Source organism: Bos mutus, chromosome 12 (genome assembly GCF_027580195.1).
Source record: "Bos mutus isolate GX-2022 chromosome 12, NWIPB_WYAK_1.1, whole genome shotgun sequence".
NCBI lineage: Eukaryota > Metazoa > Chordata > Mammalia > Artiodactyla > Bovidae > Bos > Bos mutus.
In genome coordinates, this window is record NC_091628.1 from 30,799,452 (window position 1) to 30,821,515 (window position 22,064).

General features: G+C 54.2%; 1 protein-coding gene across 1 annotated transcript in view; it reads left to right on the forward strand.

Annotated features, from left to right (window-relative positions):
• Nucleotides 1-413: 413 nt before the first annotated feature.
• SLC7A1 (solute carrier family 7 member 1) overlaps nt 414-22,064 on the forward strand; it is a 63,723-nt gene continuing 42,072 nt past the window's right edge. Inside the window, 1 exon segment of the mRNA XM_070380476.1 lies at nt 414-553. The gene's annotated coding sequence lies outside the window, so the exon portion shown is untranslated.

The window sequence follows — 22,064 nt, forward strand, 5'->3', positions numbered from 1 at the left end:
GGCGGGGCTGCGGGTAGGGGCGGGCGACGGCCGCAGCGTCTGCAAGCGCCGCCCACGGCGGGGGAATCCCAGGCCGGGGCCCCGTGCGCGAAGCAGACGAGCCCCGCCCCGCGCCCCGCCCCCACCGCGGTCGGCCCCGGGAGCCGCGGCCGCGCCGCGCTGCCATTGGTGCCCGGCGGTGACGCGGGCCCGCTGGCCCGGGCGGCGGGCGCCGGGGTGGGCGGGCGCCGGGGAGGGCGGGCGCGGGGCGCGGCTGATGAAACTCGCGCGCAGGATGCCTCCCGCCCTCCACACTTCATTCACTCCGCGCGGGCAGGTGTGAGCCGCGGGTCCCCTGCTAGCGGAGCGCGGGACTACCAGCTGTCGGCTACACCAGCCTCCGATCCCGCGCGCCGCGCCTCGGCCAGATCATCCGGCAGTCCCACCGATCCTCGGCCGACCGTCCGTCCAGTCCAGCTGCGCCTCCGTCCGACCGAGCGTCCATCAGTCCAGCCCTGGCTAGGGCGTCTGTCCAGCGACGGTTCTGCCCGCATCCTGCCTCCCTGCCGGTTTGGTGAGTGCCCGGCCTGCCGAGTCTGGGTCACCTTCGTAGGGTGGGGGGTGATCCCGGCGCTGCGTGGGGCCGCGGCAGGGCAGCGCAGGGTCCGCGCGCGCGGGGGGTCGGGGCGGGGGGTGCGCTGGCACTCTCTGGGTGGGCGCGCGGGCCGGGCTGGCAGGCGGGCGGGCGGTGCGCGCGGCCGGTGCCCATGCGGCTGTCTCAGATACGGAGTCCATTTTGCTTCCCTGAAGACGCGGCGTGGTGCATGATGCAACACCCCGTGAGTAAGCGTGGGCGTCCTGGCGCCTCGGGGTGGGTGCCACGCGTGCCCTGCCTGGCACTGGGCGCCGGGACGCACCGGTGGTTACGGGGCCGGAGCGGGTGGGTGGGCGCGCACAGGACTCGGCGGGCATCCGGGAGACCTTCCCTTACATGGCGCACAACGGAGCACCCCACCCCGCCACGAGGTCCGCGACGTGTCATCGGCCGCGCGTCCGGAGCCAGCCCCGGGGGGGACGCGGGGTGGTCCCGCGGCAGGTGGCCGGTTGGTGACGGCGCTGCGTACCCCGTGCGCTGGCCGGGGCGCCCACCTCTATTCCTCCCTGGAACCCCTGGAAGTTCCCCGGCCCGCCTCCACCTCTTACCCAGTCCCCCACGGGGGGTTACTTAGGGGAAGTTCCCCCCCCCACCCCCCCACCCCCCCGCACCGGGTGGGCTTCCTTGTGACCCGAACTGGCCTCTCCGGCCGGTGATCACGGCTCCCGTATGGTTTTTTTTGGTGGGAGGAAGTTCCGGCTTCACCGAGACGACCTATTCTCCGTGTGTTCCTTTCTACGTAGTAGAAAACTTCCCAGGCCAGGCGGTCGGCGGTCATCCTGAGACCTGTGTGTACACAGCAGCCTCGCGCTGTAGTAGTACTACCGCCGCGTGCCCTGTTCGCTGGTCTTATCCCTTTTCCGTGGCTCTGAGAACCGGAGGGGAGAGGTGCTTGACCTGTGTGATTAGGACAGCCAGGCAAGTGCCCCTGGAAGAAAACCACACTGCCCAGCACCCACCCTGAGGCTCTCAGGTGTAACCTGGAGTAGATTTTATTCCAGACTCCTCGACAGAGGAGGGGGCCAGGGTTTCCATTCCAGGTGTATTTCCCTAAATGAGCTCTTAAACATGTGACGGGGAGAACTGTGTTTTGGCCTCTGGCAGAGCTTCCTCATTGTGCTTAATTTGAATTGCAATTTCTGTGGGATTTATCTTAACAGTTTCTTGCCACTTGTGTGTGGTTCTGATATTAGGAAACCATGATACATTTATCCCCACCCCACCCCAACATTTTTAGTTGATCTCAGTGGAAATTATTATTTTTACACTGAACACACCCCTGTGTCATTAAAACGAAAGGCCTTTAAGTCCCACAGTCAGAATAGAAACTTAGGGGGACAGAGTAAACAATGGGTTCAAAGAGTTTTGAAAGGTTTTAGCATATTAAGATCATGTTTAATTATTGGAGATAAAATTTAAAGCGTGCCAGAGGAGTTTTCACTTGAACAGGACGAGCATGAATAGAGATCAGAAATGTACTCTCGGTTGTTTAAATCTGGATTGAGCCACATGGATGCTCTTATGCATATAATTATTTGCTTTAAAGGAAAACAGGGCTTGAAACATGAGATTGCTGGCCTTGGGGAGCTTGTTTTTTAAGACACATGTTAATTATATCTGGTAGAAGCTTTCATTCTTTGATGGAATTAAACACATGTCTACTGATTGTTCTAGTCTGTAGTTTCTTGTCTACTCAGGCCAGTAAAAATATGTAATTATGTTGGAGGGCCCTGCCTTGTGTCTAATTAAATTAATCCCTTTCATTATTAACCATGTATTTGGAGGTATTGGTCCGTTAATCCCAGGGAGGAATTTGAAGCTGGAATAAGTGTGTCCTTGTTTGGGGAAGAAACATTTTCCTCTGACCCTGGAGTTGTCTGGACTTCCCCGGTGGCTCAGACAGTAAAGAATCTGCTGGCCAATAAGGAGACACAGGTTTGATCCCTGGATTGGGAAGATCCCCTGGAGAAGGCAATGGCAACCTGCTCCAGGATTCTTGCCTAGGAAATACCATGGGCAGAGTGGCCTGGCAGGCTACAGTCCATGGAGTCTCAAAGAGTCAGACATGAACGAGGGAGTAACACTTTGACTGGAGTTATCTGGGCCATAGGCATCTTCTGAGATGGCCATTCTTCCACCTGGAGTGCATCTGCAGACGGGCCCACCCCCATCTGCTCCAGCTGAGGGCAGGCCCCTGGGACGGGAGGACTTGACTTTTTTTCTCAGGGACGGAGAGTGGTGGGCAGCTGTCCCAGAGGGCAAGGGTCCCTTCAGACCCGGTGTGGAGAAGAGATGGGGAAGGGGCGGGCACAGAGGCGGGCAGGCCAGCGCAGAGGCTAGTAGTCAGGTCTGGGAAAGAAACGCAAGTCGAGCTTCTTTCTACGCAAGCGAGAGTGACCGTGTGTCACTTCTGTGCAGGCTGGATGGTGGCAGCTTGGACAGGGTGGAACTGGTAGAAACGTGACTGGTTGAGCTCTGCGCCATCTGTAGGCTGGTGTCCTCGCTCCCTCTGTGGATTTAAAGGAAGAATCCAGGTGAGGCCGGAGAGGTGGGTCCCAGGAGAGCGGAGCCACCGTCCTGGTAAGGTCGGGAAGAGCGTGTTGGGAAGGACTTTGTAACAGGCACAGCTGGCTTTTCTCAGACCCTTGCATGCTCACAGACAGGACTGAGCCCCACCTGCCCTGTTGCAGTCGTGTGCGATACCCCGGCCTCCTGCGCCCTCCAGAGGGCTTCTGGACTGTGGTTAGTTGGTCGGCCCCGCAGCGGGACAGCAGCCATGGGGTGGGCCTGCTTTTTCATTCCTGGTCTTCAGGACGCCTGCCTTCCAGGGGTTTCTTGGGCTTGAGGCCGCTGGCCCTGGGCTTCAGGCTGAAGCTGTATCCACCCCCAAGGTTTTAGGTCACTTCCAGTGGGAGGAGAAGAGTAGCCTCTTTGGCGGCAGGTTATCAGCCCTGCAGTGACTTCAGCGGCTTCTCTTTCTCTGTATTCTGGTATTCCCCCCAAATTCCAAAGCAGCTTTGACACCAGCCACCCCGACACTTACGCAAAGCGAGTCACAGCCTACCGTGGTGGTTCAGTGCGTTCTGTGAAGCTGCTGGAAGGACGGGCAGCACGTGGTGAAAGGACTGGGCGGGCTGCTGTCCTCATTTCCCTGCAAAGGTGTCACGATTCGCTCATCCAGGGGACACAGGCCACATGTTGGAATAGATTCTGACCTGAGGTCCCCCATCACACCACACATGGGTCTGTCACTTGGCTTTTCCTCTGGTTGTTATCACTAGCAGGGGAGGAGGGGGCACCGCCAAGTGGTAGATTTGGGGAAGAGACCACGTCAGTGTGGAGTTCGAAGGCTTTACAGCTTCAGTGCAGCCTCAGATCATTGCCCTGAAGTGAGGATGCTGCTTCCAGGAGCTGGGGCCGGTGGTCCATTGCCAAGAATGGGGTCCCCGAGGCCCCTGCGGCCAGTTCTGTCGCATCTGTGTGCTGCCTCTGGAAGGTCCTGTGGATGGTCCAGCCCCTGCAAACGTGTGAAGCCTCCCTCTCAGCTTTGTAATGATGCAGTGACTCCTCTGGGTAAATACCAAAAGACTGGCGTGCCGGATTGAGTGTGCCTGTGTGCTTAGTCGCTCGGTCGTGGCTGACTCTTTTGCAACCATTTGGACTGTAGCCCACCAGGCTCCTCTGTCCTTGGGATTATCCAGGCAAGAATATTGGAGTGGGTTACCATTCCCTCCTCCAGGGGATCTTCCCGACCCAGGGATCGAACCCGTATCTCCTTCATTGACAGGCAGATTCTTTACCATCTGAGCCACCAGGGAAGCCCAATAAAGGTACTAAGTCAACACATTTAGTGTCTTTCATGAAATAAGTTCTTTCCTCTGCCAGCCTCCTGATAAGCGCAACCAGAAGTCAAGCTCCAGAAAGGCTTCACAGGCTCCCGAGAGGGTGGGTTTAAACAGAGGAGGGAGAAACGAGGTCTTGCGTTAGCAGGACAGTGTGGATTTCCACCCTGTCTCCCTTTTCCCGGAATCACCTTTCCCCTCTGGACGCAGTTGTGTCCTTAACACTCTGTCTTCCTGCCCTAGAGCTTCCAAATATCTGTGCAGATAAGATTCCTGTGTAGGAGAACCAAGTGCTTTCCTACTTACGTAGGAGTAGAGGCTGCTGCGCACGTGCTGGGCACACAGCGGGCTCTGCCTCGAGACCCGCTTACGGTGCCAATCCCGGGCGGCCCCCCCACGCCCGCTCTCCTCATGGCCCCCCTCCCCAGAGCGGGCTCCACTTAACTCTAAAATGCCTTTTTCTAAGATGTTTCTCAGAGCCACATTTAAATTCTTTTCTGTATTGCCTGCAGAGTAATTGACTTCTAGTACCCACTGTGTAGGGTTGAGGGGATTTAAATGAGGCCATTATCCAGGTTATGCACCTCACATAACTCTGATACACACCAAGTGCTTCATGTAAATATTCGCTATTATATTGGAGAGAAAGCTCAGTTCTTTGATTTCAGCATGGAGAAAAACAAAATCTGCAACAGCTTTGTTCTGCTCGCCCACTTTCCCGAGATGTTAACGTGTAGTCCCTTCTCCTTGGAGCTGGGTCCGCACTGCAGGGGGTGGTGTAGGGCCTGGTGTCAGGGAGGCCGGTTCTGCAGATCTCAGATCCACAACCTTGGGTTTGAATCCTCCTCATGTCTCGGGCTGGCTTCCCTGGTGGTTCAGATGGTAAAGAATCTGCCTTCAATGCAGGAGACATGGGTTCAATCCCTGGTTGGGGAAGATCCCCTGGAGAAGAAAATGGCAACCCACTCCAGTATTCTTGACTGGAGAACCCCCTGGACAGAGGAGACTGGCGGGCTACAGTCCACGGGGTCACAAAGAGTCAGACACGACTGACGAACACTTCCACTTTTCTTCCACGCCTCTGGGAGGCAGAACTCCCGGCCCCGTTCTCAGTGTTTGCCTGCCTATGTCTGTGTGCACGTGCCTATATGTGTGCTTGAGTGAGAAAGGCTGTGCATGTGTGTCTGTTTGGAAGGTGTTCACCCTCATCCATCCCAATCCCAGACATTTTGTCCAACTTACGCTGAGGGCTTTGGGGTTAAAAACTTGGGCCATGTCTGTTTCCCACCGTTTTTCCTCCTTCCTGGAGGGGTGATGTAGATCCTTGAGAGGGGTGGGGTGGGGTGGGGGTGGGTGGGTGGGTGGCGGGCCATCACTGGGGATGCTGGCGAGGGGAAAGAAGGGACCGCCGTCTGACTGGTGTTTCATCACATCCTTGTCACCGTTGTCTTCCCGCCCGTGAAGATGCTTGTGCTGACCTTTTCAGGTTGGCACGGAAACGCTCTCTTTCTCTGAATCCTTTTATCTGCCCAAATCTTTTTATTTGCCATTAACCAAAGTCTCTTAGACCAAGTAGGAAGGAAGGGAGAGGCCCTGGGGCTGAGTAAGACTCAGACTACAAGCCCTTGTGAGCGCTCACTGTGGGCTTCGCGCTTTCTGTGTTTTTTATTTAATTCTCACAGCCACCCAATGAGGTCAGTTCTGCTGTTTGGCTGATGGGGAGGGGGCCTGGAGAAGGGATGCAAGTTGTTAATGGGCACAGGTGTGGGTTGTAAGCGGCAGAGCGTGGATTTGCCCCTGGGACCTAGCCACAGGGTCCTGACACCGAATGTGCCCAGGGCCGTGGGCATCACGGCCTTGTCTGGGGCTGCAGCTGTCTCGGGGCTGTGGTTTGGCATCCGTGTGTGCGCGGGCCTGAGGTGGGCCCTGAGATAAGCACATGGACCTGGAGATGCGAGGCCCCCCGGGCTCTCTGGGTTCCAAGTAAGTTCTGGAGGTGCAGGAGCCAGCTGTCCCACCGCTGTGGGGCGGCCCGCGTTATTTCTCTATCTGCCCCTGCATCTTTGGCATGCAGCCCTCTTCTCTCTGAGCCCTGGCTCCTGGTGCAGCTGGAGCTCTGGAGTCCCGGGACAGCTGTGCTGGCCAGTGGTCAGACCTGGCGCTGGCACGTGTGTGACAAGGCTGGGCCACATTCTTTCTGGGTTAGCAGCAGTCTGGCGTTGGCATCACCAGAGCTGGCTGGATGTGGGGCTTCTGGCCAGGCCCCGGGGAGCCCTGCTTCTCTGGTCTGCATCAGTCCTCTCTGCTCCGCCTCCAGCTCTGCTGGGGTGGGGGGCTCTCTGCAGGGGCTCTGATTTGCAGGGAAGCGTGGTTTCCCTCCCGGTTCTGCCCCTGCCTTCTCAAGGCTGGTGGCAGTGGTCCTTGGGCCCAGATCTTTACTTCAGTAGTGTGGGAGGTGGGGCGGGGTCTCCTTCCTTGTGAGATGCTTCTTTGACACCCTCAGAATGCTGGGGACGGGGGCTGTCTGAGCCAGGGTAGCCAGGGTAGCAGCAGTCCTGGAGAGACTGGGCCCCAGTGGCTGGGACCTTGGTCTTGTCGTGAGGCCTGGAGTGCTGCCTGCCTCTCTCCTCTCTTCTTTTACTTTTCAGCTTTTCATGAATAATACTTCTGACTTAAAGAAAAAGTTGCAGGAGTTAGAGGAGCTCCTCAGTTTTTTCAAATCACCCGTTGCTTATATTTTATTCCTTTTTTCTGTTTATCTGTCAATCAGTTAATCTACACACACACATATATGTATTTTTTCCTGAACCCTTTCAGAATAAGTCGAAGACATCATGTCATTTGATTTACCGCCCTGCAAGCTTCAGTGTGTTTCCTAGTAAGGTTATTCTCGTTCTCTTACATGAGCACAGTACGACATCAAAACCAGGAAATTTAACGTTATGACATTGTCATCTCGTCCACAGTCAACTTTCCGTTGTTCAAATAATGTCCCTTCCATGTGCGCATAGGTAGCTTGTTTCTGTTCCCTTTTTCGGGAGAGGCTTTTTCAATGGAACTGTGGTCTAACTTTCTCTTATAAGCCTCTTTAAGGAAAAAATGTTTCTAAAAGTTAGACTGCATTATTGTGAAGAACTGGGAAACTACAGAAAAGTAAGAGGAGGAGGACACGAGGAGGCCGAGCGCCCGGCAGGTTAGCGGGCTCGCGGGAAGGTGGGTGGTCGGAAGTCTTCAGCTCAGGGCGACCTGATCCCTCAGACCTGCACCCCGAACACACAGGGCGGGAGCCCCGAGCAGAGACTTGGGGCCCCCGGGCAGCAGGCGCCCTGTCTGGAGCCGAAGCTTTAACGTCCCTGCCCACCCCCTGGCCGGTTGCCCACCTGAACAGGCAGTTAACCCCCTCGGGGTGGGGAAGGGTGGAGATCATTATTAAATACCCAGAACTTGTTCACGACTTGAAAAGAAATGTTGCAGGCCCTCTCTTGTCTGCTGTGAAGCCCTGACTCCCCAGACTCAGCAGAGGGTAGGGGCATGGGCCTGCAGGAGAGGCTAGTGGAGAGAGAAAAGGGGACACCCTAAATTGTGCATCCTAGTCTTTGCTGAGGTTCCCGGGGAAGGTTCTAAACTGCTGGATGAGGCGTGGATCTTGCTTGTGCGTTTCGGTTATCGCAGACATCCCCTTGATCATCACCAGCAATGCCCCCAGGGCTCCACTCTGCCAGCTTAGAAGACCTCCTTACTGGGTGGGGCTGGTTTCTTAGGACCTGGCTCCCCGGCGTTTGTGCCTCAGTTTCCCTGGGCTGTGTGAGAAAGGGCCTCTGAAGGCCACGATCAAAAGCCTCGAGTATTTTTCCAATGTTTGTTTTTTCTTCTCCCGCACCAGACCCTCTCCTTGAAGGAGCTGGCCTGGAGAGGGGCTGCGGTGGGCAGCCGCCCAGACTCTGCACGCCCCGCTGGGGCCGCGGAACTCCTAACCTGGACGGGCCAGGGCCGGAGGCTGCTCTTCAAAGGAACCCTTTGAAGTGCAAACATTTCCTTTCCTGAAAAGAAGGGAAATTGAAATGAAAACGTATTGTTCTGTGCAGACAATGTTCTCTTGGATCAAAGAGGGAGTAGGGCTTATAAAAAAGGGAGATTCACGAGTTGGGCCTTACCGTGGCCCACGGGGAAGCTGTGACCGTGTACTTGCCCTCCGTCCGTGATCGGTAAGGTTGTATCCTCCTTTTCCCCGTTAAGGTCCTAAATCTGGGTCTAACATGCTGTGTTTAGCTGCGTCTCTTGTTTGCGTTTTTATCGTGAGGTCAGTGAGCGTTTGAAAATACCTTTGGGCAAATTATGACACTGTCCATGTGGAATATTATGTAGTCAATAAAAGTATTTTCAGGGAACATCTGATCTTATGGGAAAAACTTTACTGTTAAAAGTGAAAAACTGATTCAGTTTTTCATATTCAGTGTTATCTCAACGAGTTGCCTGTATTTGTACAGAAAGAAAACACTTAAAAATCAGGCTTTGTTTTGTTCACTGCTGGGCATGTAGCCCCTGAACGAGTGCTTAGCAAATGTTTGTTGAAAGAATTATTTTTATAATTAGTGAAACAGCAGTACAGTTTAAAGTGGGGTGAAGGCGGGGGAGGAGGATGTCTTTAAATGGATAACCAACAAGGACCTAGTGTACAGCACAGGAAACTCTGGTCAATTTATGTGGCAGCCTGGATGGGAGCAGAGTTTTGGGAAGGATGGGTGCGTGTATGACTGTCGACCTGGAGCTATCACAGCATTGTGAATCAGCTATACCCCAATATAAGATAAAAAGTTAAAAAATAAACTATGCTAAGATAGAAAAAAAGGAGGGGTGCCTTTGAGCTATGTAGTAACACTTTGGCGAGTGGAAAGAACGAGAAATTATTCTAAATTTAATTTTAAATTATTTTTAATTAACTCTGCCCTGGCATCTTGATTTGGGGTTTATTTGGGGCTTTTTTTGGTACAGACACGTACCACCTTTTGTGCTTTGGTGCAGACCGTCCTGTGACGTTTCTGTTTTGGGAATAATCAGGTCTTGTTGCAAGAAGGGGTTTTCCTGGGTCTGGCCACTAGGCTTCTTCACAGATGGGGCAAGATGACAGCCTCTCACGTGCTGTGTCTGAGGCTCTTTGCATCGGCCTGACCTGTCCTGTTGTTGGGAACTTTGCTTGACTTGCCAGAAGCGTCTCATCTTCGAGCATCAGTGCTACCAAGCTACAATGGTAGGCCGTCCGCTGCCGTGTTTCTGACTTAGAAAGTCCTTTAATAACGCAGCATCTCATTCCAGAGGTCAGCTTGGAGGAACGACCCTGGTCTCAGGGATTGCATGTTACAGCCGCCTGTGCCTGCCCCGGTGAGGGCATTTCGTTCCTCCTTCCAAAGGATGCCGGCACTTGGGTTTCAGAGCCCGGTCCACACAGGGCTCTGGAGGCCCCTGGGGAAGGCATCCTTTGCGCTGGGGAAAGGCTGCTGGGGCCCGTGGTTGGGTGCTCCTGAGGGTGGTGGCCGTCTGTTCCTTGGCTTCAGTCTCTAAGAGGAGATAAGCTGGCGTGGCTCAGGTGCACACCCGGGGACACGCATGTTTATATAGAGATGAAGACGAAACCTCCCCCGCACAGCACGTGTTCTTGGACCTGCGTGTGTTCTGAGAATTCTTACTCTTCTCTGTGGCCTTACAGACAGCCCTGGGGGCGACTCGAAGTTTGCAGGGAGAGCTGGGCCTGGGAGGAATTCTCTGTCCACACTGGTTTGGACAAAGACAGTGTGAGGGTAAAAAGGTTTCTTTTTGTGGTGACTGAGGTTCTCTGACTGAAGTGGACATTATTCTGTGTGAGGACTCCCCAGAAATTAGACAGGGGCACAAGGCAGGATCTGTGTGCATTCCCGGGGTGGTTTGTGCTGATGTAGACGTGGGTCGCTCTGTCCTAAGCTGACCCCACACGCTGGCGTTTTGAAGGTGGCCTGGCTGGGCTGTGTGATTTTTTTTTTTTTCCAGGGATGGCACAAACATTTGTTAATTTCAACACTTTGACTTTTATTCAGTGTGATTTGAGGAAGAGCCCATCTGAAAGGTGAGCCTTCTCTTTCAGAGTTGAGGATTTGTGGGAAGAAGAGTAAGAAAAGACACTCTTCTTGGAGACGTTAAGTTTTGGACTCTGAGGTCTGATGGATTAAAATTGAGCAGGGCGTTGAAAACACAATATTAGCAATAGCAATCATACCATTAAAGTGTTCTTCTTGAAAAGGTTGAATGGATTTTGTTCTCTTGCTTGAGAAGTGTTTGAATTTTTTTGCTAAAAAAATTAGTATTCTGTAACTTACAAATCTGTATATGTAATTTATTGTTGTAATTCTTCAAACAACTGTAAATCAAGGGAATTGATTGTATGGAACAAAAGCACAGGGACAAGATAAACTGCCTAGGTTATTGAAACAGTGTACAAATATCTGTCCTTGTTTCTTGTAACTCATTTTACTTACTTTGCTTCTCACCAAATTTAAGGATTGAGAGTGCTAATTTATAGTCTTATTAAAATTCATTTATAAGTTACAAATATCATCACCACTGTTGTTACTATTTGAGAAGAATCCTCAGGAGCTTGATTTTATGCTGTTATATATGTTATTATTATGTGAAATAGGAGATAATCTGTAATTGTAATCGCATAACATATCTCCCAGGGACTTCCCAGGTGTCGCTAGTGGTAAAGAACCTACCTGCCAGTGTAGGAGAGGTAAGAGATGTGGGTTCGATCCCTGGGTTGGGAAGATCCCCCTGGAGGAGGAAATGGCAACCCACTCCAGTGTTCTTGCCTGGAGAATTCCAGGACAGAGGAGCCTGGTGGGCTACAGTTCATGTGATTGCCAAAAGAGTCAGACACGACGGAAGCAACTTGGCAAGCATGCATACAATGTGTCCCTCATAAATCCATCACTTCAAATTTTTAGCAGCAAATTTGGTCTTTGTAGAAAAAACTTTGTTGGGAGACATTTCTTTCTCCCTTGAGGGCAGTCTTAGGAAATGTTAGGCAAGAACATTCCCCAATTCTGTGAGTAATCTGTATTGAAGTGGGAAGAGCATCTCGTGAGTGTCAGAGTTTGATGCACGCAGAATTTTGGAAAATTATCGGATCCAATTTGCGCTAGGATTCAGTCCTCATCCTTGAAAGACTCTTGGGTCTGTGGTCTGATGAGTTCTGGCGAGAGCTCAGCCACCATGAACTTGTCTACAGCTCCCAGAATCGCCTGGAGAGTCTCCGGGTGGCGGGAGATTTTGGAGCCTCCTGGGGGTTGCTGGCTCAGCGCCCTCGCCCCCTGGCAGGGTCTCCCTTTCCAGCAAGGTGTATGGCTGTGCACAGGCCAGAAACACTGTCTTGCCCAGGTGAGGCGCTGGCACCCAGGATGGAGGGAGAGCTCTGAGGCTCTGCAGGAGGAAGCAGCATGGTCCCCAGTTCCAGCGAGTGATGGTGCAGGGACTTCTCCTAGAACCGCCGTCTCCCCCGGACTGCCTCCAGCCAGCAGGGCTCCACGGCTCACTTTAACATGCGTGTGGCCCGTGGGCTTCATCCCGCTCCATGCAGACTCTCTTAGTGTCTGGACCTGCAGAGTGTGCACTAATAAAAATAGAAATTTAAACCGAGGGGGCAGGCCTCACCATGCCTGGGCAGATGGTGCACAGTACAGGAGACCCACGTTGCCTTGTGCCACGTGGCCTCTTCTTTGCTACAGTTCGCCTTCCACCCATAACTGAAACTCATGTGTTGGTGCAGGCTGGGCAGATGTGGCCGCAGGGGCGACGTCAGGATGGAGAAAAGGAATACAGGTGCATTAAGTGTGTAAGTTTGCATGAGATCCCAGGGCCTTTCGCATCCTGAAATCAGCCCTCCAGCCCTCCAGTGTCTCAGATGCCTGCACACAGACCCGGGGATCTCCCAGGCCTGCAGGCCAGGGGCAGAGTTCCTAGCAACTCCCCATCCTCTCGGGTCACTGGCATCTGTCAAACTCCTGGCAGCCGGACCTCATCAAGGAGACCTCAGTGGTGCTTGGACCACAGTCCCCTGAGGCCAGGCTCTGGCACCCGGCGTGGAGCGTGGTGTGGAGCAGACACTCAGAAGATGTCCTTCCAGGAACCCAAGCACTTGCTATTCCTGGGCCGTTTATTTGGGCGCCCTTGTGATGGGAGGGGCCAGGGCCCATTCATCTCTGACCGGCCTGGTTATCTGTTTGCCACCAACAGCAGAGAGGAAGTCGTGAGTCAGGCTGCAGGGGTGGAGCTCCAGCCGGGGAGAGGCCCTGGGAGGGGACAGGACGGCCCAGAAAGAGCTGCGAGAACTCCGTGTGTGGGCCCGCCAGCAGCTCCCTGCCTCAGTTTCCCCATGTGGAGAATGGGGACAGTAATAGCCCCCACGTTGCAGGCTGTGCTGAGGATTCAGGATGTAAAATGAGTTTAGAACATTGCCTGGTGTTCATGCCTGTGAGCTCTAGGTCAGGTTGGTGTGCAGAGGGTTAGTCTTCAGGAGGTTTCTGTCCAGAGAAGAGCCCATCCCAGGGGTGGCGGTGGAAGAGGTGATGGAGGAGGCATGGACTGGTATGTAGGGTATCCCTGGAGGCTGCGGTGGGGCTAAGGAGAGGCTGCCCCTTGTTCTCTCCTAGTTGGGAGGTTCTTAATGGAAGAGGAGCTATCAGGACCTTTTGTTACGGGTCCGGTGTTGCTGGACCTGGGGCGGGCCGGGAGGCACGGTGCTAGGGCCCCCTGCTCCTGAGACCTCAGCCCAGGACGCCACTTGGAGAGGTGGGGCATAGGCCCTGGTGGGCGTGCAGGTGCGAAGCCCCTGCAGTTTCCTTCCGTCGGCCTTGGAGGAAGTTTCCAGAACGGACTGGTGCTCAGGTGTGGATCTATCCTCCCCCGGCAGCCCTGAGGCCCCAGGGGTGTGGCCTTGGTCACTGGCCTTTGAATGGTCAAGGGGAGCTTGGCTGTCTTTGACAACCGTCCAGGTGGGAGCTTCTTGCCCAGTGCATGGATTTGTGTTGGGGGATGAAAGGCAAGCTTGGCCACCAAGCAGATCAGCTTCTTCTCAGCAAGCTTTAAAGGCGGCCTGTTTCCTCACTGCACGTGCTGTGGAGACGCCATACTGGAATAATTCTTCAGTCTAAATGTTCCCCCCCCTCCCGGGGAGATAGCAAGGGACACAGTGGTGGAAGTGGAGTATTGTTACATTCAGTTGTAGTCGGGTTTTATTTTTGCTTTATTATCTGGCTCATTAATCCATGTGTTCATTGGAAGGCTAAATCGTACATAGAAACATCATTGATGTTTTTTCTTTAAAATTTGGAACTTGTGATCACTTCTGTAAAGAACCATGAGCCATTACCGGATGTTCTTGGAGGGCTGTGGACGGCAGTGTCCGTGGCAGGGTCTGGTGGGGGTCGAGGTGGGGGACTGACCCCTGCCCTTGATCCCATGATCGTTAGTAGCTTCTTTTATATCGTCACCACGGTGTTGTTTCTCGGGCAAAATCAGATTTCATTCCTGGCGCCTCATGCAAAGTGTCTTATAAACAGCTTTCCTCCTCTATTCTGTGTCTGGAGACATTATTTATGTGTCTCACCAGGTGTTAGGATGAGCAGCGCGTCACATGGGTGAGACCTCGTGGCTGGGCCCTGAATAATCCCTCTGCTTTTTGACACTTGTTACCTTGGCGGAGGGGATGTCCGTCCACTGAGGGGGCCCGGTCTTGACAGCTCAGGACAGCAGCCAGCGAGGAGACACGTATTAACGTGTGAAGACTGCTTGTGGAGGAGGACGGACCACCCCCCGCCTGCTCGCGGGTCGTCTCCGGGGCCGAGGGCTGACTTGTGGCAGGAAGAGGAGTGTCGTGGATGTCTTGGGTTCCAGGTGTGGTGTCATGAGGGCCGCAGGGGCTGGGGCTGGAACCCCCTGACCCTGCTGCCTTGTCCTGGGGTCCCGCTTGGGGACTCACCACACTCTTCTCTCATGCCCCGGGGAAGGCCTCCCCAGCAGTTTGAGGGGCCTGCAAGTCCAGAGACCTCCTTGCCACTGGCCAGGCCACAGATGGAGTGACCCTGAGCAAGTCTTAACCCTGACCCCTGACTCCTGACCTCAGGGCCATGCTCTCTGCTTCTGGGTTTGAAAGAGATCGAATCAGGATACTCACTTTAGGGGTTCCAGCCCTCAGCAGGAAATGGGTGATAGTGGAGACTAAAGAGCTGCATGGAGCAGTGTAGTGTCCACAGTGTAAAAGTAGGGACAGTACAAATCCGATGCAGCAGAAAACAGAAGCTCTCGAGTTAGGACGCTGGTGAAGGTTTTGATTGAGAAGTGCCACTTGGCCTGTGTGAGCCCAGAAACGTAGAGTGGGGTGATTTGTACGACTAGAAGGAGCAGAGTGGCTGTTATTAAAAAAAACACAAGAAAAACACCCCACCTGGTGACCGGCATCCACATGGACTGCCAGACTTGGATACTGAAGAATCACCGCTTTCCTAGTGTGGGTGGGCCCTCGCGGTGCCACAGGAAGTAGTAGCAGGCGAGAGGCGTGTCCCACACATGGGTTTCCCTCTGCCTCCAGGCCGCCTTCCATCCACCGCTGCTCCTCAGTCTTTGCTCCTCTGGGGTGGATCAGCCTGGAGACAGACCCCGGGACGCCTGGCTGCCTTTCCTGGGTCTCAACTTCCAGGAGCCCCTTGAAGGGCGGGCTTTCTGCCTAAGGTCCTTTAGTTTTTGCCTTGGTGGACAGGATCGGAGATGGCCGAGCACGCCTATTTAGGCATGCAGGTGCGTGCGTGTGAAAATAACACACCCTTGCGTCAGGCCGTGCACACTCAGCTGTGGGGTCAAGGTGGCGTCAGCGTCAGCGGAGACAGAGGATGGCAGATGGTCAGATCTGCAAGAAGCCTTCGATTGCACAGCTGTGGTTCAGATGTCTCGAATGTCTGCTTTCTGGGCAGAATCTGACAAGGGTTGTGTTACAGGAGAGGGGAAACTGCTAGTCTGCAAACCGCTAAGAAGGCTCGGCTTCTGTTTAGGGTGGAGGAGAGCACGTCAGTGGGCTGGGAGGGGATGATTTGGGAGCGCCCTGTCTGGCAGTGCCAACGGAGAGAGAGGTGACCCGGCGGGCGAGGCGACCCCGGGTTCCTGGCCCTCCCCGATGGTGGGCTGGGCCCTCGTCAGGACTTGCAAGGGTCTCAGTGTAAAGGAAGAAAGCACAGTGCTTTCCGCGGCTGGTCACCCACAGGCCCAGAAGGAGCGGGGGCGGAAGAGGAAAAGTGGACGTTAGAAGGATGTGATTGTCCTGGCCCGTGGGGCCGGGGTTGTCGCGAATCTCTGGGAATGCTGTCATGGGACAGGCCCCTGTACAAAGCGTGCTTTGTGAGCTTCCCCAGGGATAGGACTCTGGCCAGAGCTGCCCCGTGTGACTGAGATACCCTTCTTTCTGTTCTTGGGACTCTGAGTCAGGACTGTGTGGGCTTTGGGGGAGCAGGACACACTTGGTGTCCATGGCGCCCACCCGAGTCATCTTGTTCACACCCTGGGGTCCCCCTGAAGCAAGCTGGGCATAGCCCTCTGGTCTGGATGAGGAGCCCGCTCTCGGAACCACAGTCTGGAAGGTTCCTTGGCTGTCTCCAGGGCGTCCTCCACCCCCGTCCACTCCCCTACAGTCAGTGCCCCATTCTTACTTCTCTGACCTGACCCAGACGGGCTGGACCGTCGCCAGGTCAGCACGAGAGCAGAGTCAGCCGCAGAGGGGGCAGCCCAGAGGAGAGGTGCGGGGCCCTGTCTGACTGTCAGGGTCACTGCACCTTAGCCGTGTCAGGCCTCGGGAGAGCAGACCGTGTTAAGTATGGAATTGCAGTTGAATTCTAGAGTTGACCTTGTGTTGCTCTGTTGATAATTCGTGAAGGTTCATCTTGGCATTTAAATTGGGCTTCCATGGTGGCTCAGAGGGTAAGGAATCTGACTGTAATGCAGGAGACCTGGGTTCGACCCCTGGGTCCAGACGATCCCCTGGAGGAGGGCATGGCAACCCACTCCAATGTTCTTGCCTGGAGAATCCCATGGACAGAGGAGCCTGACAGGCTACAGTCCATGGGGTCACAGAGTCAGACAGGACTGAGCGACTACCACGCACGTACAGGATCGATAAAGAGATTCGGCAGTGGAGGTGACCAGCCGGGGCAAGGGTGGCTCCCACCCGAGCCACCAGGGTGGAGGCGGGAGGAGCAGGAATTGTGTTCCCGGATGGACCCGGGTTCCAGCCCAGCATCTGCGTCCTTCAGATGGACACTACCTGTCCAACTGTCTGGGGCCTGGGTCGGGGGAGCGGCCAACTGGAGGCATCGGCCGGGGGCTGCACTCTCAGCTCCCGGTCAGTGTGTGCCGGTTCCCATTGGCTGAACTCTTCCTTCCTCTGTTCACTCCTTGATGTCGACAGACCCGGCATGTTTTCATCTGGGAAGACCATGTGCCTGCATCAACGGGTCCTTGGTGGCACGGGGGAGCTGGTGACCCCCAACAGATGGCTTCCAAGCCTGCATCCTGCAGCCCCGGGAGGTCCTGTAGGTCTGATCTGAGATCGGTGTTGTTAGCCTTTAGTGGGGATTGGGGGCCCCGGGAAGCAGTGACATGGTGCATGACCAAGCCCTGAGATGGACTGAGGCGGTCGTGTGGGCCTTTCCCCCCATCGAAGAGTCTTGTTTTCCTTGACTCGGCCCTTCCTGCGAATGTTTGCTCTTATTCACTGCAGCTCTAGGCAGCACAGAGCCTTGATGACGTTTGCTGAAAATTAATGATAAACGTGTATGTCCAGCTCAGAATGGAGGTTGCAGGCAGCAGGGGGATGACCCGAGCTGGCACCTGTGTCCCCCATGCGAGGACAGAGATCGGTTCTTTTGGGCTGAGTCTGAAAAGACACGTTACTGTACTAACAGCATAGACCCCGTTTGAATTTTAACTCTTCAGACATTGGTATGAAAAACCTTTGGCTTGATTTGTACATTAAACTTGCTTTTAGCCATTTTTTTTTTTAACCCCATCATGAAATACTTGAACGTTTAGCAGCAGAAGTGAGAGCAGGTTTGCCGGACACCAGGTGAATTGTATCCCAGGGCTCCACCCAGCGTCCACTGTCCAGGTTCGAAAGTGTCTGTAAACCCTAAGTTATCGGTCTGTTAGCAGAATGGGAAGTTCATAGTTGCAGAGCCAAAGTTTCTTTATAAAATACTCAAAATACACCAGGGATTTATCTGGGAAACAGTGTGCAGTACCCTCTTTTAAAAATATATGTCGTCCTCTTTTTTTTGAAGTTTTTTGTTTGGCTAGGGCGTCCTTGGGACACTTTCCAAGCCAGAGCAAGGGAAATCGGAACAGGGTTGAATAATACTTTTATGTATAAATAAGAAAATTGTGGTGTTCTCAGATGTTTGTTTGATTAGGCGCTCCCGTAACTAAAGACCAGCTACAATGGTCACACAAAGGACCGTAGGAAAAAAAACGTTTTGGGACCAAGGTTCTCTCTTGTCTGGGAGGGGGTGGCCTTGCCCCTCGGCTCTGCGTGTGAATCCTAACAGGTGCTTTGTCGGGTGGACGAGCAGGTGTTTGGGTTCGTTTGTTTGGTTTAGACCCAGCACAGATGCTTGTAACTCGTAGTACAAATAATTCTCAGCTGACAAACTGGCTAAAAAGCAAAGAATATCAGCTGCTCTGGTGAGGTATGCCAGGGAGTGGAAGATTTACCCTAGACTTGGATTTTTTGATGAGTTTAAAATTTCATTGAACAGGTTCTTCAAGAAGTCCAGATTCACTCATTCACTCCCTCATTCGCTCACTCAGCAGACGTTGGTCAGCTGCCACAGGCGCTTGGCCGAGCCACCCAAGTGCTGACCCTTGTGGGCCGCGTTCCGGGGGGTTGGTTCCCCGCAGATGCTGCGAAGATGCAGGCCGCCGGCCAAGGACCCATTTCTTTGTGATTAAGCCAACTGGAGAGGATGCCAGGCTCTTAGCAGCTTATCTTCATCCCTCCTGAAACTGCTCCCTTTTAGCCAGTCTTTCCTAATTAGACCCACTTGTGTGCTCTCAGGAGCCCCCAACCGTTTCCCCAATGTATTTCATATACTTGGCGGTTTTCCCTTTTCTTGCAGATTCTGTCCTTTTCTGGGTCTGTGATGGGGGCGTCCTCCATGCACACTATGTTGGAGGGGGGCAAGGCCTTTGCAGAGAGGCCATCTGTGGGTCAGAGCTGAGGGTCAGGGGCAAGGAGGGTCTGGGGTGGGAGCGAGGTGCTCAGGCCTGGGCCGCGGACACCAGGCTGGGGGTCACCAGGCTGAGCAAATAAGAAGACTGGTCGGATGCCCAGTTAAATTTGGACACGAAGAGAAACTTGAGTTGTAGACAGTGGATGGATCCATTTTAGTATTCACTTTTTTAATACTGAAAAATAATTTACGGGCGGTATTTGGAACGAAGTCATGATACACTTGGGGCACACTTACACTGAGCCATTACTTGTCCTTGCTCACGTGACAGGCTGGGGTGAGTGGTGTCCCGCCTGTGGTCTGGCCTTGTTTGGAGGGGGGAGGGTGGGGCCCCAGGGGACACACGGAGTCACACCCCTTTCTCCACGTCAGGGGAGTCCGCTGCTCAGGGCCCCTGTGTGGCTACCACATGGCTGTCACATGCCTCCGATCACTTGTATTTTATAAACCAGAGCGGAGGGGACTGGGGAGCCAGAACGGCAGGTCACAGCATCTTGTGTGGGTCTCACCCTCACCTGGAATGCAGAAACTTAGATTTTTGCACCCGAAAACGTACTGCTGACGTTGCCTCTTCATGGTCCTCGGTCTCCCGGGCTTGAGACATCAGTTTCCTTGGCTGCCTTTCCATCTCTTGCCTCCAGTATCAGCGGTTTAGTGCATCCTCCCCCACTGCCCCGTCTCAGCCGTCTTTTCTTCTGTGCAGTAACCTTACTGGCTTCTTCCAGCCTCTCCCACCTCCACCTTTTGGAAGTCCTCCCACGTGTTCCCTCTGTACATTTTTTTAACAGATCCTTTCTCTCTGTGAAACGAACCTCCAGAACAGGGAGCACAGAGCTTTCTCTGTCGCCTGCATTGCCTAACAGGGTGTGTGTGCGTGCGTGCGTGCAGTGGGTGCTCTGTGAGCAGCTCTTGGATGGACGGTCCCGGGGGGTCTGGGCGGGTGGACCAGGCTTCTCTGGGTGTGGGTGTGGCCGGCGGTAGGTCCAGGGGTCCAGCCTCCTGCCTCTGGCGCCCGAGTCACAGGTAGGCTCAGCTCTGGAGCCGGTGCCCCTGGCCACTGGCCATCTGGCACTCTTCCTAGTGACATTTCACACTGACCTCTCCTTTGAAGAAGGGTTTTGAAGCAATGCTGTGCACGGAAAGGTCAACAAAGAAGAGTGGATGATACGCCGACAGAAACATAAGTTAAAAGGCAGGAAGTGGAGCAGCGTGATGTAACCAGGTTAGAGGGGATGAGCGGAAAAAATGACCTTGAAATTACTCTTTAATCACTTGTCTGCAGAGACGTAAAGCGGGACATGGAAAACAAACATTTCCATTCAATGTATGTGCAGTTTGGCAAAACAAACCACAGGGCTTTGTGAGCGTCCAGACCTCCTGGCAGGAGGAAAGCGGCCTCATGACTGGGCATCGCTTTCTGCCGGGGTTCATGGTGGGCGTGGCCGCCCTGCCGAGAGCAGGTGAAACAGAGCATCTCGTTTCCTAAAACAGCCGGATTGGGCCCAAGGGCCAGACAGGCAAAGAGGCCCCTGGGTGGAGTGGTCTCAGCCCACAGCCCCCTTCACAGGTGAGCCATCTGACCCGTCACCTGCGAAGGGGGCGCCTGAGCGGGTCCCGGCTCCTAAAGGACAGCGGGGACCAGGAGGGTCACCGCCACGGCCAGCCCCGGACCCACGCGCCGCAGACCCCGCGGCTGTCAGCTCCGTGGAACCCGAGATGTTTACAGATCCAGAAATAAAAGTCAGTGGTTCTAAACTCAATACTGATTATAATGTGTATGTCCATTTCTTCACACAGTTCATTTCCTTGTATATATATATTCTTAATAGTTTTAAGTCAGTTTACCTATTTTGAGGCAGTAGTCCTCAAACCTGCAACTATCTAAACAGGTGCAGAGGGAAATACGTCAAACAATAAGCTTATTTTTGTTTTTTAAACCGCGTGTTTGCACAGCGCTTAGTCAGCTACGGAACCCCGTCATAGACTAGAACAGGTATTGTTTGGAGGACCTGCTTACCCTCTGGCGCGTCTCGCACGGGGGCTGCTGGTAAGATCCCACACGGATGAAGAAGGTGCTCATGACAGCACTGGTGTGCCAGCCGCGCTCCGGGCACCGCGGTGTTAACCCCTTCCTCCCCACCCTGCCGTCGCTGGGAGGTGACCGGAACCAGGACTGGTCTCAGCCTGCAGTGGGGAAAAAGGGAGCCCACAGAGATTAAGTCACTCACCTGCCATGTTCTGAACCCAGTTTTGTCTGAGACCTTAACCTCTGTCTCGCCTCTCTGGTCTCTGGTCTTCACAGCGGTAAGCAAGGCGGGGTGGGTGGGTAGGGAGCTGTATCAGAGGGGTAAGACTGGAAGACTTGAAGGCAGGAGGAGAAGGGGACGACAGAGGATGAGATGGTTGGTTGGCATCACCGACTCAATGGACATGAGATGAGTGAGCTCCAGGAGTCGATGATGGACAGGGAGGCCTGGCGTGGTGCAGTCCATGGGGTCACAGAGTCAGACACGACTGAGCGACTGAACTGAAGACGCTCTACCCGGTTTTCAGGGGGTGAAACCAAGACAGAAGACTCTCCCTCGGGGAATGGGGGACTGGTGCTTGTCCGAGCTCACGGTGTTTCCCGTGCGGTGAAGACGTGGCGACCACACCTGCCCAGGGGTTCATATGCAGGCTGAATCCGCCAGGGGGGTGGGTGTCCACCCTGTGGGCCTGTCCAGGCGGTGCGGTGTGTGAGTGAGGCTGTGGTGGCTGGGGGGCCTTCTGTGTCGCGTCAGGAACTTTCTGCCCCGACCCCCCTGCCCCATCCCCACCTCTTCTTTGTGTCAGCCTAATTCACGTCATGTAACCGGGCTGTGTCTGTGACATACCAGCTGCTCAGGTTTTATTAAATTCAATTGAGAATCTCTTTTAGACGTCTTTATCCTACAGTGTGTTGGAGGAGCCCCTGGGGGCATTTTCGAGAGTAAGGTTGGGTGTCAGGTGTTGCAGAGTTGGCAGACAGGGCTGTGACCCAGCCTCGGCAGCACCCTGAACACTCAGCTCGGGAAGTGGCCCCCAGTTGGCCTCCTGTGCGTTCTTCCTTGCAGCTTCTCAAGCTGGGTGTGTCGTCCCCACCTCTCGGGTGGTTTGTTTGCCCTGGTGGTGCACCTTGACAGTCTTAGAAAATACTCTCCTGGTGCTTAGAGACCTGGTTAGATTTTTTTGCTGCCTGATGATGGTCTCCTCTCTGCTGATTCTCTATTAAATTGGTTGCTTTCTCTGAGGTCCTGGACCATAGTCACACAC